General features: G+C 45.1%; 1 long non-coding RNA gene across 1 annotated transcript; it reads right to left on the minus strand.

Moving 5' to 3' along the window:
• Positions 1 to 2838, minus strand: LOC129636061 (uncharacterized). The gene is made up of 2 exons (XR_008706607.1): positions 1857 to 2838; positions 1 to 480 (listed from the first exon to the last, which is right to left on the minus strand). It is a non-coding gene; the product is annotated as an uncharacterized LOC129636061 (long non-coding RNA).
• Between the last annotated feature and the right edge of the window lie 13996 nt (positions 2839 to 16834).

Below are 16834 nucleotides of genomic sequence, written 5' to 3' on the forward strand. Positions count from 1 at the left end.
TGCTTTAGCAAGAAGCATTTATTTTCCCAAAATTCAGGAGCTCATTCCTAATCCCCTCAAAAAACTTGGGGACAAAATCCAATAATAGAACATTGCCTGAAGTGTATTCCCAGGACCACTAGGTCTGCAGGATGATAATGGCTGTTACCCAAAGGGGGAAAAAGAGGAAAGAGAGGGTAATTCCTGATCAGTGAAGTCTAGAAACTGCTGATTTAATTAATGTCAGATATTTTTTTAAAGATCCTTTAAAATGTTAATACTCTTTATGAGTCACTAGGAAAGGATAATATTCCCTGGAGTTAGATAGATGACGATTTCTTTCTTCAATGGACGTTTTTCTCATTGTACATACTTTAAGATTGTTGTTGAGCTTCCCCCAGGCACATTCTCTTCATGGGGCTTCCCAGGTGGCTTGATGGTAATAGAATCCGCCGGCCAATGCAGGAGACACGGGTTTGATCCCTGAGTCAGGAGGATCCCCTGGAGAAGGAAATGGCAACCCACTCCAGTATTCTTGCCTGGAAAATCCCACGGACAGAGGAGCCTGGCCAGCTACAGTCCATGAGGTCACAAAGAGTCAGACAGGACTGAGTGACTCAGCACACACATACACATTCTTTCCATACCCTCTTCCAAGAGGAAGACAACAGGCTGAATATCAGCACAGTACAAAGGGGATATCAAAATGTGTTTATCTCCATGGTCAACTGCTAAGGTCCTACAGGAGGGTATAAATGCATTTCAGATAGCCAGGAGGTCCTACTGAACAGCACAGGGAACTCTGCTTAGTGTTTTGTGACAGTCTGGATGGGAGGGGAGTTTCGGGGAGAGTGAATACATGTGTTAGTACGGCTGAGTCCCTTTGCTGTCTACCTGATATTGTTAGTCATCTATACTCCAATACAAAATTTAAAGTTTTTTTTTTAAGGATATAAATTCATTTCAAAGATCAAGAATGATGAATGGTGGATTTTTTCAATGCTTTCTTCCTAGTTCTAATACGTGTAGACAAACTGCTTTTCCCATCTCCTAGGACTGTTCTCTGTACTGACCTTAGAGGGCTCTACTTTAAGTTTACAAATTGGAATACAAGCTTGGTTTCCTGTTTTTCCAGCAGAATTTGGAAAATATGTTGATGCAGCTTAAAAAGCATCCACAATAACGCAGACGCTTAGGTGGACTAGCTTTCGGTAGATCAAAGCGGCCTCTGCAAAACTCAGTGTTATAGATGAGTTCTTAGCCAGGGCTGCGTACTTGAATCCCCTGGGGAGCTTACAACACACCCGGATGCAAGCCTGACCCAGATGAACTAAATCAGGTTCTCTGGCGGTGAGGCCTGAGAATTGTTATTTTTTAAAACTCCCCGCAGACATAGAGAACAGACCCGTAGACACAGTGGGGGAGGAGAGGCTGGGGCAAGTGGAGAGAGCGGAGCTGAAACGTGGACATGACCGTGTGGGACACAGACAGCCTGTGCGCATGCGCCGTGCAGCGCGGGGCGCTCAGACGGGGAGGGGGGCCCGTGACCGCGGAGAGGGCTGGGGCGGGGTGGGGGGGAGGTTCGGGAGGGAGGGGACACGCGCACCGCTGTGGCTGATTCGTGTCGGGGTAGGGCAGAAGCCAACACAAGGCTGTAAAGCAGTTATCCTCCAATTAAAGCAAAACGAACAACTCCCGGGTGCCTCTCACGCACAGCCAGGGCTGAGACGCACCGCCCAACAGCCAGGGGCCACGCCGCCTCACTCTCAGGACTTGCTGGTTTGGGGAGCACTTGCCGTGTTACTTGGGTTTCTCTTGCCTTGGGCGTGGGGTATCTCTCACGGCTGCTCCAGCAAAGCGCAGCCGTTGTTCCTTACCTTGGACGAGGGGTATCTGCTCACAGCCGCCTTTCCTGACCTTCACCGTGGGATCGCTCCTCTAGGCCCTCCTGCGCCCGCGCAGCCACCGCTCCATGGACTGCAGGGAGATCCAACCAGTCCATCCTGAAGGAGATCAGCCCTGGCATTTCTTTGGAAGGAATGATGCTAAAGCTGAAACTCCAATTCTTTGGCCACATCATGTGAAGAGTTGACTCATTGGAAAAGACTCTGATGCTGGGAGGGATTGGGGGCAGGAGGAGAAGGGGACGGCAGAGGATGAGATGGCTGGATGGCATCAGCGACTCGATGAACGTAAGTTTGAGCAAACTCTGGGAGATGGTAAAGGACAGGGAGGCCTGGCGTGCTGCGATTCATGGGGTCGCAAAGAGTCAGACACGACTGAGCGACTGAACTGAACTGAACTGAACTGCCGTGTTACATTAACTTGCTTGAGCTGCCGTAACAAAGCACAACAGGCTGGGGGACTTAAACCACAAAAACGTAGCGTCTCACGGTTCCGGAGGCTGGAAGTCCAAGCTCAGGTGCTCGCAGGGCTGGTTTCTCCCGAGGCCCCTTGTCTGCTGGGCCTGCAGACGCCGCCTCTCACTGCGCCCTCACGTGGTCCTCCTCCGTGCGCTCCTCCCCAGCGCCTCTGCTTCCCCCAGCCAGGTGGGATCAGCGCCAAACCCCACTCCTCATTTTAAGCCAACCGCCTCTGCAGAGGTCTTTGAAGTACAGCCACATTCTGAGGTACCAGTGATTGGAGGTTCAACACGTGAATCTGGGGGGAGATGCAAGTCACCTATAGCAGGTGTGACAGGAGACCCCAGAGACTCCAGGAAACACGGCAAACCATCACTCCCACAAAACGGACACTTCTTCCTCCTTCCGTGATAGTGGAGCACGTGGCATCACACACGGACCAAGCCGCCCTACCTAGTTAGGGCCCCCAAGATACGAAAATTTTGAACACATCCCACAAACCTTAAAAAAAAAAAAAAAACAAAAACGAGGGGGTGAGGAAATGCTTTATTTATGACTTTTGTAATGGTAGTGTTTATAGGTATAACATATAAGTGACTATAAAGATCATATAAAATATTATTGAACAGACAAATAACAACAACTAATATACATAAACAGGCTTCCCAGGCGGCGTGAGTGGTGAGGAACTTGCCTGCCAATGCAGGAGACATAAGAGACATGGGTTCGATCCCTGGGTCAGGAAAATCCCCTGGAGGGCATGATTAGTACAAATATTATACTAACATAAACCAGTTATCTAAATTTGATCATCTTGTTAAGCTTGTAGTATCTTCCCACTAAACAGCTGTGGGTTTTGCTGGGCACTTGAGTACTTTTGAAGCCTGACACCTTGCACTTTGAGAGGGAAGGAACAATGTTTTTATTGTCCATGTGCTTTTGTGTATGCGTCTTTTTTGCAGCTCTGGAGGCACCATCAAGAGATTTATCTGAGGAAGGGCTTCACCTGCCGGAGCTTGATTGTTCACAGATTCACCGCAAAACCGACTTACCTCACGTACTGTGCAAATCAAGTGTCTCTTTTCACTTACAGAATGAACCCCTGAAGCAAGAGAGCTATACTACACCTGCCTTTTTTCCTTCCTAACTCTCTGCTCTTCTGGCTATTTCTATTTGTGTTTCTGAATCAAGTCTGGTACCAGGTGTGGCTTGAGCTCAGGCAGTGATTTATTCCTTGTTAATGACTGAGAAGTCAGGAATCTAGGTTTATGGTGATCTCCGTCAAGCGGTAAATAATGGAGACTCTGGTTTATGTGTCATCTCTCTCTGTTTGATATCTTTGATTGTTGAATCGCTAATACAAACATTGTATACAGTGAGGAGAGAGGCGTTCTTAGAAATATCCTAGGCTGGCGACAAGTTTGAACATAGAAAGCAGCGCCATGAGGCCCTAAAGGATGAGCTTTCTTGGGCCCCAGTTGAAGATTAACTGAGGCCCAAAGAGGACCAAAGCCTACCCACCTCCCCCCAGAGCCTCTGAGAGCTGGGGTTATGGCTGGTCATGAGGCAGAAGCACCTCCCATCAATGAGGTCACACCAGTCAGTTCAGTTGCTCAGGCGTGTCCGACTCTGCGACCCCATGGACTGCAGCATGCGAGGCCTCCCTGTCCATCACCAACGCCCGGAGCTTGCTCAAACTCATGTCCGTCGTGTCAGTGATGCCATCCAGCCATCTCATCCTCTGTCGTCCCCTTCTCTCGCCTTCACTCTTTCCCGACATCAGGGTCTTTGCCATGAGTCAGCTCTTCGCATGATTCTGCGCAGAGATTGCATCACTTAGGAAACTTTTCTGTGCTGTCTGGAGCAGCACACAGCCTTTGAGACCCACAGTGGCTGGAGCCACGAGCTTCTCTGTTCTGTTTATTTTTTAATCTCTGGCTGAGGTTATAAAATTGAAGTTCTTCTTATGTGTGAATTTTTTTTTTCCTTTTTATTTCCTTGTAAAAGGAAGATGAAATATTTTATCACATTCTGTATTTGTGGCTACCCCATTCCTCTCTTCTCCTACTTTTAATTTTCTTTTCTTGCCCCACCCACAGAATTTTTTGGAAATTAATTGGCTGTAAATATCTTTAATCTATTGAAATGATTGTGCACATGATAAATAATGAATCAGATAAAGGAGAGAAAAATTAGCAACAGTACAAAGTTACTCGTGTTTATGAAAGCACTTTGCTTCGCTGGCATACACAAGCACTCATATAAATTCAAAATAAAAATTTTTAAAGGTTTAACATAAATTTGAAAGGAGGAAAATCTGAAATACATAAATTCCAGAAAGGAGGAAAATCAAATGTTAACGCTTTCAACTTTGGCTCTTTAAGAAAAAAACTTCAAAAGCTTGCTCAATCTATTCCTTAGAGGAATAAAAAGTTTAACTCTTGGATAAACTAATGGCCTTGATTACTGGTTATAAGATAAAAAGCAAAAGAATGCTAAGTTACTTCAAACACAATTTTAAACATTTTCAATATTAGGTTTACAACTACAGATGTTCATAAAATATAAATCTTTTGAAAAGTTTATCTTGTTCAATGTGAAAATTTTAATTCAAAGCAATGAATTATGTTTCTCCCTGATTTTAACACAATACAGAAAACAATATTATAAATTATACAAAAACTTGGATTTATCATGGAAAGCTTAATCAATCTGAATGCTTTAAAGTTTCATGACTCAAGGAAATTTGCATTATTACAAAAATGTAAAACTATTTGTCCAACTAAAGTATAACTAATGTCATATAAAGGGTCTTGTTAAGTGTTTATAATTCTATATGTCATATACATACAAAATCATGTAAATATATGAAATCAAAAATATTTATTTATTTGGGTGTTTTGGGTCTTAGTTGCAGCATGTGGGGTCTAGTTCCCTGACGAGGGATCGAACCCGGGCCCCTGCATTGGGAGCAGGGAGTTTTAGCCACTGGACCACCAGGGAAGTCCCCCAAATTCCTAATTTTTAAATTGAGGTGAAATTCACGTGGCGTGAAATTAGCCATTTTGAAGTGTCCGTGTCTGTGGCATTGAGGACACTCACGATGTTGTACAATCATTGCCTCTGCCCAGTTCCAGAACCAGACGGGGTGGTCATCCCCCCAAAACGAGACCTCAGGCCACTGAGCAGTCACTCCCTGTTCCTCCCTATCCCCTTGGCAGCTTCCAAGCTGCTTTCTGTATCTATGGGCTTACCTGCTCTGGATATTTCATATGAATGGAAGCAGGCAGTATGTGACCTATTGTGCCGGGCCTCTTCCACTGAGCGTAATGCTTTCGTGGTTCATCCACACTGGAGCATACGCCAGCACTTCATTTTAATAGCTGAGTAATATTTCGTTGTAGTTATAGACAGCACACTTCCTCTATCCTTCGTTCACTCATGGTGGACATCTGGTTGCTTCCACAATTTAACTATTGTGAATAGCACTACTATACATTTTCATGTACAAGTATTTATCTGATACCTGTTTGCAATTTTTTGAAGTACATATCCAGAAATGGAATTTCTGGGTCTTATGGTTATTCTACATTTAACTTTGTCAGAAACAATACATTGTTTTCCAAGTGGCCATTCTATCCTACCAATTAACTTTAAGACTTTGAACTATTAGTAAGTCAAGCTATTAGTATATATTAACATGTTGTACACCTGAAAACTCTAGTTTTACTATACTCTTGTCATCAGCTAGCTGGTTAGAATGAATGTAAAAACCTACTACTTTAAGAATTTTTTAAAGATGTCTTTGATTGTAGAGAGGTATATATGTAAGATAATGGATGTATTTTGTTTTGCTTTAAATAAAATTGGTTTTGCCAGAATATGAAAGAAGATAATAGAAGGCAATTTGAGGATATACCACAAATACAGAAAGAAGAAAAAACTAAGCTCCAGAGCCTGGGCTTATGATGCCTGCATATAGTGAATTTGAAATAAGCAAAGAAATACGTTAAAAATGTTTGCAAAGTTGACTCGGTGATAATCAATTTATTCATAAGGTGGAAAGAGGCTTGTGCATCATTTACTACAAATTGCTACATAAATGGTAATCAAAAAAGTAAAATAAGAATTTGGGTCTCCTGTTAAGATGGTAAACTGATCCTTGAGTATAGAGAAAGCTTCTAACAAAAACAAAGACAAAGAGAAGAGTGAAAATGTGGTCTGTGCCCGACATCAGTGGTTCCCTTCTCACTAAAATGCCGTGTAACTTGTGTTTGCTGCACTTTTGTATTAATTTTAACAAAATGACTTTGAAAATAGGGTTCCAGACAGTCATTTTTGCGTCTTGCTGTGTTCCCTCTAAGTATTATCTGGAAGCATTTCTTGTCTTGATGCAGCCACGACTGAGGCTCTGATAATGGCCCCTCTGGGAACGCCTTCAGCACTGCCTTTCCAAATTCGGGGCCCAGAATCAGAGCTCTACAGCTATAAAGCTACCTACTGTACCTACATCATCTTTGGAGTTCCCCAGAAGCCCACCAGTCACCACAAAGATTTGATCACTCACCTTTCAAAATAAGAGATTGAGAAATAATCTGGCATTCTCTAATTTTAATATACTCAGCACTGTTATGTCCACCATATGAAAAATCAGCAAAAAGGTAAACTTCTTTCTGTTTATTACATATGAATAAAATGTTGCTGTTAGAAACATGCCTACATTCATGTACAAAGATGGGCAATATGACTTTGAAAAACTAGATTAATTTTTAAAAGACCCTTTATTTTCAATATAAATTCTTTTGTCAATTGATGATAATCAGAATACACTTAATCAGGTAGATCAAGCACTCTTGGAGATTTGACAGTGCCCTCATTGTTTACAATGTATTTATATTGTACCCTCACAATAAGCATTAACTAAATCCTTAGAAGTCAGTTGCTTATTGTATTTCAATAGAGGATTCTCCGTTCATGGATCACAGCCTACCTGTGGCTAAGGGGCTTGTGTAACTCAGTGACGCTATGAGCCACGCCATGCAGGGCCATCTGAGATGTTCAGGTCATAGTGAAGAGTTCTGACAGAACACGGTCCACTGGAGGAGGGAATGGCACGTTCCAGTTCAGTCACTCAGTCGTGTCCGACTCTTTGCAACCCCATGGACTGCAGCACGCCAGGCTTCCCTGTCCCACTCTAGGATTCATGCTGCGAGAACCCCATGAGCACTATGAAAAGGCAGAAAGATATGGCACTGGAAAATGAACCCCCGGGTCAGACAGTGCCCAGCATGCCACAGGGGGAGAGCAGAGGGCAGTTACTAGTAGACCCAGAAAGAATGAAGTGGCTGGGCCAAAGCAGATCTGATACTGTTGGTTACTATACTAAATTAACAATGACCTTTGAGTCTTGTTATCTAGAAGCATTTTCTGCTTTTTTCTTATACTCACCTAAAGGTCCCTGCTACAAAAACACATCAGAGATTGACTTTTCTGGGGAAAAAATATCAAAAGAGCTCCAATAGAGGACTGAGTCAGATGTTCAGGACAGTTATAAAGCACAAGGCTAGGCTCACGGCCCATTACAAGACAACCTTATAACCTTCACCATCTTCACCACACTCGACAGTGAGACAGTCTTGAGACGGAATCCGGACACCCAGAACCTTCCTCCCCGCAAAGCAAATGACTTCGTGGAGATGAACTGTTCACTCTGAGATCCACAAAACATAAATTAACTCCCCAGGACTAAATGAATGGGATGAACTGACCTGGCCTGTGGCCTGTGTTCTACTTCCAGTGCTCACGTTGGGGAAATTCTTCTCTTCCTTCCTAACCCAGCGCTGACCCTCAGTTTAATGGGCTCTGCCTGTTCAAGCTAGTTTGAAACCCTCTTTAAATGGTATCTTGTTCCAACTGGATCCTAACGAATGGGGATGAGGGAAATCCTATGGAAGATTTATTTATATAGTAAGTTAGTAAATCACAAGAAAAAGCAAGAACAATGATTCTACCTTAAAAAAGGATAAAACTGGCAACAATGGTTACATATTTTACCAGGAACCTTTGCTAAGTTCCTTCACTCGCTGTATCCGTGGTCATCACTTGCATGTGGGCCTGCTAAATTGCTTCAGTTGGTCCAGACTCTTCATCTTCTCAGGTGTCCCAGTGGGTAAAAAATCCACCTGGAGTATTGGAGACTCAGGTTCTATCTCTGGGTCAAGAAGAACCCCTGAAGGAGGGCATGGCAACCCACTCCAGTACTCTCGCCTGGAGAATCCCAAGGACGGAGGAGCCTGTGGGCTACAGTCCACGGGATCGCAAAGAGTCGGACACGACTGAAGCTTCTAGCACTCATTGCTTGCATAGGTTTAATAAGAATGTGTTCTTTTTCCAACCAGGGTACAATGGATAAATCAAATCTGTATGATGACCTAAAATGACTTGTATGTAAATGATCATGTGTGATATCTTGGTACATTCTCTTATGTATTTCACAGAGGGGAAAAACTGGATCACAAAACTGCTCGTGATAACGGTTTTCCTTGGCCTGGGGTTTGCTTTGGGTGCTATCTACTGTGTTGATTATGCCAATTTGAGCTGTCAGTATTCTAAATATGTTTATCTGAGAATAAATAAATAAGCAAATAAAAATATATAAGTAAATATCTTCTGGGGAAAAGATTCTATACTGTAATCATAGTATAGAATTCTCATCCAAGGAGCACAAACCCAAGGACTGCGTCCTCAGTATCGTACAAGGCCTTCAGAGTCCTCCCATGAACCTGGTCCACAAGCTGCCCTGTGGCTTATGGAACCGCAGCCTCCATCTAGAAACATCAACCAGCAATGGGATGTCAGTGAAAGGGAGACCCTGACACGCTGCAGTAGCTCATTTTATTGTCAGTGTGCCTGGGCCACAGGATGCCCAGATGTTGGTGAACATCATTTCTGGGTGTGTCTGTGAGGAATTTCCAGATGAGATTAGACTGAGTGAAACAGATCTCTCTCCAGTGTGGATGGGCCTCTTCCAGTCCGTGGAGGGCCTGAATGGAGCAGAAAGGTAGAGAAAGGGAAGATTCTCTCTGTCTGCCTATTTGAGCTGGGGTACCAGTCTCCTCCTGCCCTCAACCTGGGACTTACCCCATCAGTCTCCTCCTGTCCTCAGCCTGGACTTATACCATCGGTCTCCTGATTTTCAGACCTTCAGACTCAGATACCATCAGCTTTCCTGGGTCTTCAAATTGCAGTCAGCAGACTGTGGCTTTCCCTGCCTCCAGAATGACATAAGCTGATCCCTTACAATAAATCTATCTGTCTGTCTGTCTATTTACCTATCTACCCACCCACCTGTGTGTTTATCTATCATCTATCAATCATCTGACCTATTATCTATCAATCACCTTATCTATCATCAATCTACATATTTATCATCTATATGTCTATCTATCAATCAATCTCCTATTGGTTCAGTTTCTCTGGAGAACCCTGACTAACCCTTACATCCAAAACCTAAAGGTGCTGCAGGCAAAACCCAGTAAGAAGTGAATTTGAGGCTTCTTGGGTCTCAATCTCAGTGGAAAAACAGACAATGAACTTGAAATACTTTTGAGACATAAAGTTTATATCCCTAGGAGCTTACAAGGCCCCCAGATATAAGCAACTCTTAAGCCTTAATTCCATGTTGTTCTCATTCTTTTGAATGCAATGAGAGGGTCATTGTGTATTAAACACTGATTGCGCCTATGAAAATAAAACTTTTCCAATAAAATAAAATCACAGTCATGATATGGAGTCGGAAAATCCCTGATCATCTTATATGGTCTAATCCTCACCTTAGGGGAAGGAAGTTGGACAAAGGATGGAGTTGGGAAGCAAAGCAGCTATTTTGCTCTACTTCCATTGTGATTAAGGCCATGACACACCACAGGCAGGAAACGGGAAAAAAGAGAATCTGCGCCTTCACACAAACCAGAAACGATAGGGTCGCTCTGCCTATGTCTGGTCCCCAGGATAATAAAAACTTGGACAATTCCTACAGACATGAACTTCACAAGCAAAACATAGCTTAATGTCTGGCCTTCTCAACACCAATGTATATGGATGTGATGATCATGTGAGAAAGTTACTGCTTTCCACCATGAGCAAAAGAATATACATTTGAGCAGCTTATAACCTGTGGTTTTCTCCCTTTTGTTGTTTAATCACTGAATCATGTCCAAATCTTTGTGACCCCATGGACTGTAGCCCACCAGGCTCCTTTGTCCATGGACTTTTGGAGCTGGTTGCCATTCCCTTCTCCAGGGGATCTTCCTGACCCAGGGATCGGACACACGTCTCCTACACTGCAGGCAGATTATTTACTGCTGAGCCTCCCGGGAAGCCCCCTTTACTGGGGTCTTTATTTGGAGGGCTGGTCCTTTTGATTTCTGATTCCCTTCAATTCTTTGCCAATTAACTTTTTCTCATTTCTTCTTTCTAAATGGTTTTGTCTGTTGGTTTATCAAAACCTGAGGAAAGCCCCCACATTTTTATAACCAGGCACTACCACAGATGGGGCTTCCCTCCTAGCTCAGTGGGTAAAGACTCCACCTGCAATGCAGGAGATTTGAGTTCGATCCCTGGAACGGGAAGATCCCCTCGAAAGGGAAATGGTAACCCACTCCAGCATCCTTGCCTGGAGAACCTGTGGACAGAGGAGCCAGGTGGGCTGCAGTCCGTGGGGTCACAGACTGGGCAAGTAAACCACCACACCGCAGATGAGAGTTTCTCTCTCATTTGGGGCATTTGTTCACAAGAATGTGAAATGTGACTCAGAAGAGGGGCTGCCCTGAGCCCTGGATCCTTCTCCCCTCCCAGAGGTACCCAGGCCACAGGCTTGAGTGGTCCTACAAAGCCGGCTCCACATGTACATGCATACCCGTGGTGGATTCATGTCAATGTATGGCAAAACCACTACAATATTGTAAAGTAATTAGCCTCCAATTAAAATAAATTTATATTAAAAAAAAAAAAACCAAGCCAGCTCCCCCCAAATGGGGGCTCATCAGCTCTGTGGGGCTACTGGTCTGCAGGGAAGGACTAAGCCAAAGGGGGTGTTTGTTTCCCTGTCCCCAGCGTCGGGGCCCTTAGCGAGGTTTTCTGAAGGACCCAGCATGTCTCCGTCTGCGGCATCTGCGAACGTTGCCCTGTGCACCCCTCATCTCGTTACATTTCCATAAGCTCTCGTCCCCGTTATGCTCAGAAGACACAGCCCTCGAGCCCCAGAAATAATGTGCTAAAGCAGAAAAGAAAAAAAATTTTTAAACCGCACAGCTATTCTTGGTCATTTTAATGGTGAGGCGCTTCAGATTCTCTATAAAATGAAAGAAATTCAATTGTGTGAGGTCACCAGGTCACAGTCTCCCCAAGAACACCGCTATTCAGAGCCAACCATCTTTCTTAGAGGGGCCTGCAAAGTTTAATAACATCAGTCAGCTGCGGTGAGACCCTGTGAGCCCATAATTCCAAAATGAGCCTCTGCGTGCCGTCTATTACGGGGGAGCGCCAGTCCACCTGGTGCAATTGCAGATCAAAGGTGACACTGAGCACTGCCTTCGAAATTTCAATCACAGCCTTAACCACCCTGTGATTTAGCCAATAGCAGTTCTGTGGCTCTTTGGGAACAGAAGGCCACCTTCGCGAGGCTGGAGGCGACGCTCCTGCCGCAGTGGGACGCCGAGAAGCACACACAGCAAGACTAGGTGACTCCAGCGGTGTTTGCTGAGTTGCCGGGCCGTGACACGGGGTCACTGCGTCCCTTGTACCACGCTGGGTACGAGGTATTTTTGTACAGAACTTCTTCTTTAGTTTAAAGAATTTACATGTTAAGACATCTTCCCTCTTGTCACTTAACAGGCAACACAGTAAAAGTGAAATAAGCACAGAAGGAAGGAAAAGCGTGATTTCAAACTGCGGTCTGCCAATGCCTCCAACAAAGATGGATCTCAGGTAACTGCCATTGCGTGAAACAGTGAGTCTATATGATAAGCTTCCATTTACGTGAAGCTCAGGAACACGCAAAATTAATCTATGAAATTAAGATTAACCTATGAAATCAGAAAGTGGCCGCCTCTGAGTGGCCTCATTGGCCGGGGGTCCCAGGGTAAAGGAAATGGTGTTCGATCACACAGGGGTAAGCATGTGCAAAACTCCACCAGGTTCTACGCTATGTAACCTCACTGTTTGCTCTGACTGTGCCCCTAAAGTTCTTGTTTGAAATCCTAAACCCCAAAGGTGATAGTTTTAGGCGCTGGGGCATTTGGGAGGTGATTAGGTCCTAAGGGAGAAGCCCTCGTGAATGGGATTGGCACCCTCATAAAAGCAACCCCCGAGCTGCCTCGCTGACTCTGCCCTTTAAGGACATGGGGAGAAAGGGCTGGCTGCGACCCAAGAAGAGGGTCTTCGCCAGAACATGACCGCGATGGCAGCTTGACCCTGGAATTCCCAGCCTCCAGAACTGTGAGCCAGAAGTGTCTGCTCTTCATAAGCCACCCAGTCTCTGGTATTTGTTATGGCAGCCCAACTGGAATCAGACACTGTACATAAATTATGCCTCAATTTTTTTAAGTTTTTTGTTTTTTTTTTTTTTTAATCCACCACTTACACACTTGAGCTGTCAAGCTGGGACTCAGACCACTCTACCAGGAGAGCAAGCGTCCAAACCCAGTCTCCTCGCACTGAATCGGACCAGTGAGGCCATGTGCTCCTTGCTGTCCGTCACCATAGGGTGGTGGTCCCACTGTTCTTCAAAGAACGCCCGCCTGTATTTTCCTCTATATAGAAATGCTGCGATGCAGCTGGGGCGCACAGTGCTCTGTGCACATGCTCAGTTGTCAGTCGTGTCCAACTCTTTGCAACCCCACCGACTGTAGCCCGCCAGGCTCCTGTGTCCACAAGATTCTCCAGGCAAGAATACTGGAGTGGGTTGCCATTTCCTTCTCCAGGGGCTCTTCCCGACCCAGGGATCTAGCCCCGGTCTCCCGCACTGCAGGCGGATTCTTTACTGTCTGAGCCCCCGGGGAAGCCCCACAGCTCTCTGCGTGCTCACCCAGCCGGGCAGCAGTTTTTCCTCCCAGTGTCCGAAACACCGCCGTGTGGCTGCCATCAAGATGCTGTGCCCGGCCGGGCCTCCCCCACAGCCTCCTTCCCTCTCCACATTCTCACCTGGGAACAAAAGCCCTAGACTGTGCAGTCCGACCTGCAGACCACCCGAGCCTCTGACTCTGCGTCCCCTGGAGCGTGCCCACCCAGCTTGTCATCTGTTGTATTGTCTGTTTTCCTTTTTAATCGTGATTCCCACGTGCTCATGGCTGCCCCATCCGTGAGTCAGGGAGCGTGCTGCACAGGAAGGCGAGACCGTGAGCCAGACCTCAGCCCCGGCGGCCAGGCGTAGCGTGGAGACGGCTCCGCCCCTCCTGCCCCCGACCCGACCAGGGCCGCGACTCAGGTTCTACAGTTTGATTTGCACTTTCAGTTATTAAAGAGCGGTCTGTGCAACACAGCAGGGCCGGGACGCCATTAGGCCTTGGGATTGAGAAGCTGAGGCAGAACAGCGGTAAATTTGAAGATGAGCTTTGCCAAGCTTGGGAGCAAAGCTGCGCTGACGAATAAGCACCAGTCTAGGCTTTCACTTTAGTGCCGCGATGTTTTTAAATGGGAGCAGAGGAACCTTTTCCCATCAGTTTCCTTCTCCTGGCAAGGTCCCTGGCAATATCTTTGAGATCTGAGAGAAATAATCACCTGTATTTTATTTTTGTCTCATACCCTGGACCAGGAACAAAGGATTTTCACTCTTCAGAAACCAGACAGCATTCTCTGAAACCTGACGTATTCCTTCAAAGCGTTGGCGCTGGGCTTGAGTTTCAAAATTATATTTTTCTCTCCAAACCATCGTCCTTGTCTGTGCTGTCGCGGGTGTGCTCTTATAAAGGCTCAAGTTTAAATTAAAACCCGAGCGTAAAGGAAATGCTACGCATATTAACCACTTAAGTAAAACAGCTTTCTGCATCCACGTTAATTCTGTTCACAGGCTATGCTCAGGCCCAAGCATATTATTTCTTATTTACATCAAAGTTCTATATTTACAAACATGATTTATACTAGTTTAGTTTGTCAGCCCATATGGTATCTTTGAAAGTCAGAGCAGAGCTACGTTCCCATTTCACAGGTGAAAAAAAACAAAAGTCAAGGATCAGTTAGAAAATTTGTGCATGAGAAAGCATTTTCAGGGCTTGAATTTCCAGTTCATGTCGTTGTTTCTACAGTTCAGTTCAGTTCAGTTGCTCAGTCATGTCCGACTCTTTGCAACTCCATGGACTGCAACACATCAGGCCTCCCTGTCCATCACCATCTCCCAGAGTTTACTCAAACTCATGTCCATTGAGTATCAGTGATGCCATCCAACCATCTCATCCTCTGTTGTCCCCTTCTTCTCCTGCCCTCAATCTTTCCCAGCATCAGGGTCTTTTCAAATGAGTCAGCTCTTCGCATCGGGTGGCCAAAGTATTGGTGCTTCAGCTTCAGCATCAGTCCTTCCAATGAATATTCAGGACTGATCTCCTTTAGGATGGACTGGTTGGATCTCCTTGCAGTTCAAGGGACTCTCAAGAGTCTTCTCCAACACCACAGTTCAAAAGCATCAGTTCTTTGGCACTCAGCTTTCTTTGTAGTCCAACTCTCACATCCATACATGACTACTGGAAAAAACATAGCCTTGACTAGATAGACCTTTGTTGGCAAAGTAATGTCTCTGCTTTTGAATATGCTGTCTAGGTTGGTCATAACTTTCCTGCCAAGGAGTGTCTTTTAATTTCATGGCTGCAGTCACCATCTGCAGTGATTTTGGAGCCCCGAAAAATAAAGTCTCTCACTGGTTTCACTGTTTCCCCATCTATTTACTATGAAGTTATGGGACCCGATGCCATGATCTTAGTGTTCTGAATGTTGAATTTTAAGCCAACTTTCTCACTCTCCTCTTTCACTTTCATCAAGAGGCTCTTTAGTTCTTCTTCACTTTCTGCCATAAGGGTGGTGTCATCTGCATATATGAGGTTATTGATATTTCTCTTGGCAATCTTGACTCCAGCTTGTGCTCCATCCAGCCCAGCATTTCTCATGATGTACTCTGCCTAGAAGTTAAATAAGCAGGGTGACAATATACAGCCTTGATGTACTCCTTTCCAGATTTGGAACCAGTCTGTTGTTCCATGTCCAGTTCTAACTGTTGCTTCCTGACCTGCATACAGATTTCTCAGGAGGCAGGTCAGGTGGTCTGGTATTCCCATCTCTTGAAGAATTTTCCACAGTTTGTTGTGATCCACACAAAGGCTTTGGCATAATCAATAAAGAAGAAATAAATGTTTTTCTGAAACTCTCTTGCTTTTTTGATGATCCAACGGATGTTGGCAATTTGATCTCTGGTTCCTCTGCCTTTTCTAAATCCAGCTTAAACATCTGGATGTTCATGGTTCACGTATTGCTGAAGCCTGGCTTGGAGAATTTTGAGCATTACTTTGCTAGCATGTGAGATGAGTGCAATTGTGCAGTAGTTTGAACATTCTTTGGCATTGTCTTTCTTTGGGATTGGAATGAAAACTGACCTTTTCCAGTCCTGTAGCCACTGCTGAGTTTTCCAAATTTGCTGGCATATTGGGTGTAGCACTTTCACAGCATCATCAGTTTTACCAAATACCATGGTTTCATATTCATGATTTCCCCATCAGCCACCCTCCTGCCCTGGTCCTGCGTGTATGCTCAGCCGTGTCTGATTCTTTTCGACCCCATGGACTGTAGACTGCCAGGCTCCTCTGTCCATGGGATTCTCCAGGCAAGAATACTGGAGTGGTTTTCCATTCCCTTCTTCAGGGGATCTTCCCAACCCAGGGAGATGCGTGTCCTGCGTCTCCTACATTGCTTTACCTCTCAGCCACTGGGGAAGCCCCAGCCACCCTGAAGCACCCTTAGGAGTATCTGTCACCGAGGCTCCACGGATCCCTAAAGGGGCGCCGATCCTACTGAAGCCGATTCCTCAGTGTGGGCCTTGAGGGGACGGTAGGTAAACTCTCTGAAATGGCTCCGCTCTGAGCCATTCTGGATGGGGTATGGTGACTGGCCTTGTCACTGCCATTTCACAGACGCTGGTCTCGTCGCATTCACCAAAGTCCTCGATGGTTCTGGGCCTCTGGTTCTCCTTTAATGCCACATATCGGTTCTTTTTACGTTTACCTGTTGCCCAAGGAAATGTGAGGATCACTTCTATTATTGTCTCTACTGCATGTGGTTAAATAAGGTGGACGTGGGAGCATTTCTTGGAAACACATGAATATTTATTTTTACTGAAAAATGGATGCTGAGTCCCCTAAAACATTCTCTCATGACGCAGGTCCAAAAATCTTTGCAGGTGTGTTAATTATAATGTTCTCAATGGCTGTAAAGATGAAAAGGCCCATCTCCTA

The sequence above is a fragment of the Bubalus kerabau genome, chromosome 21 (assembly GCF_029407905.1).
Source record: "Bubalus kerabau isolate K-KA32 ecotype Philippines breed swamp buffalo chromosome 21, PCC_UOA_SB_1v2, whole genome shotgun sequence".
In the NCBI taxonomy this organism is placed as follows: Eukaryota; Metazoa; Chordata; class Mammalia; order Artiodactyla; family Bovidae; genus Bubalus; species Bubalus kerabau.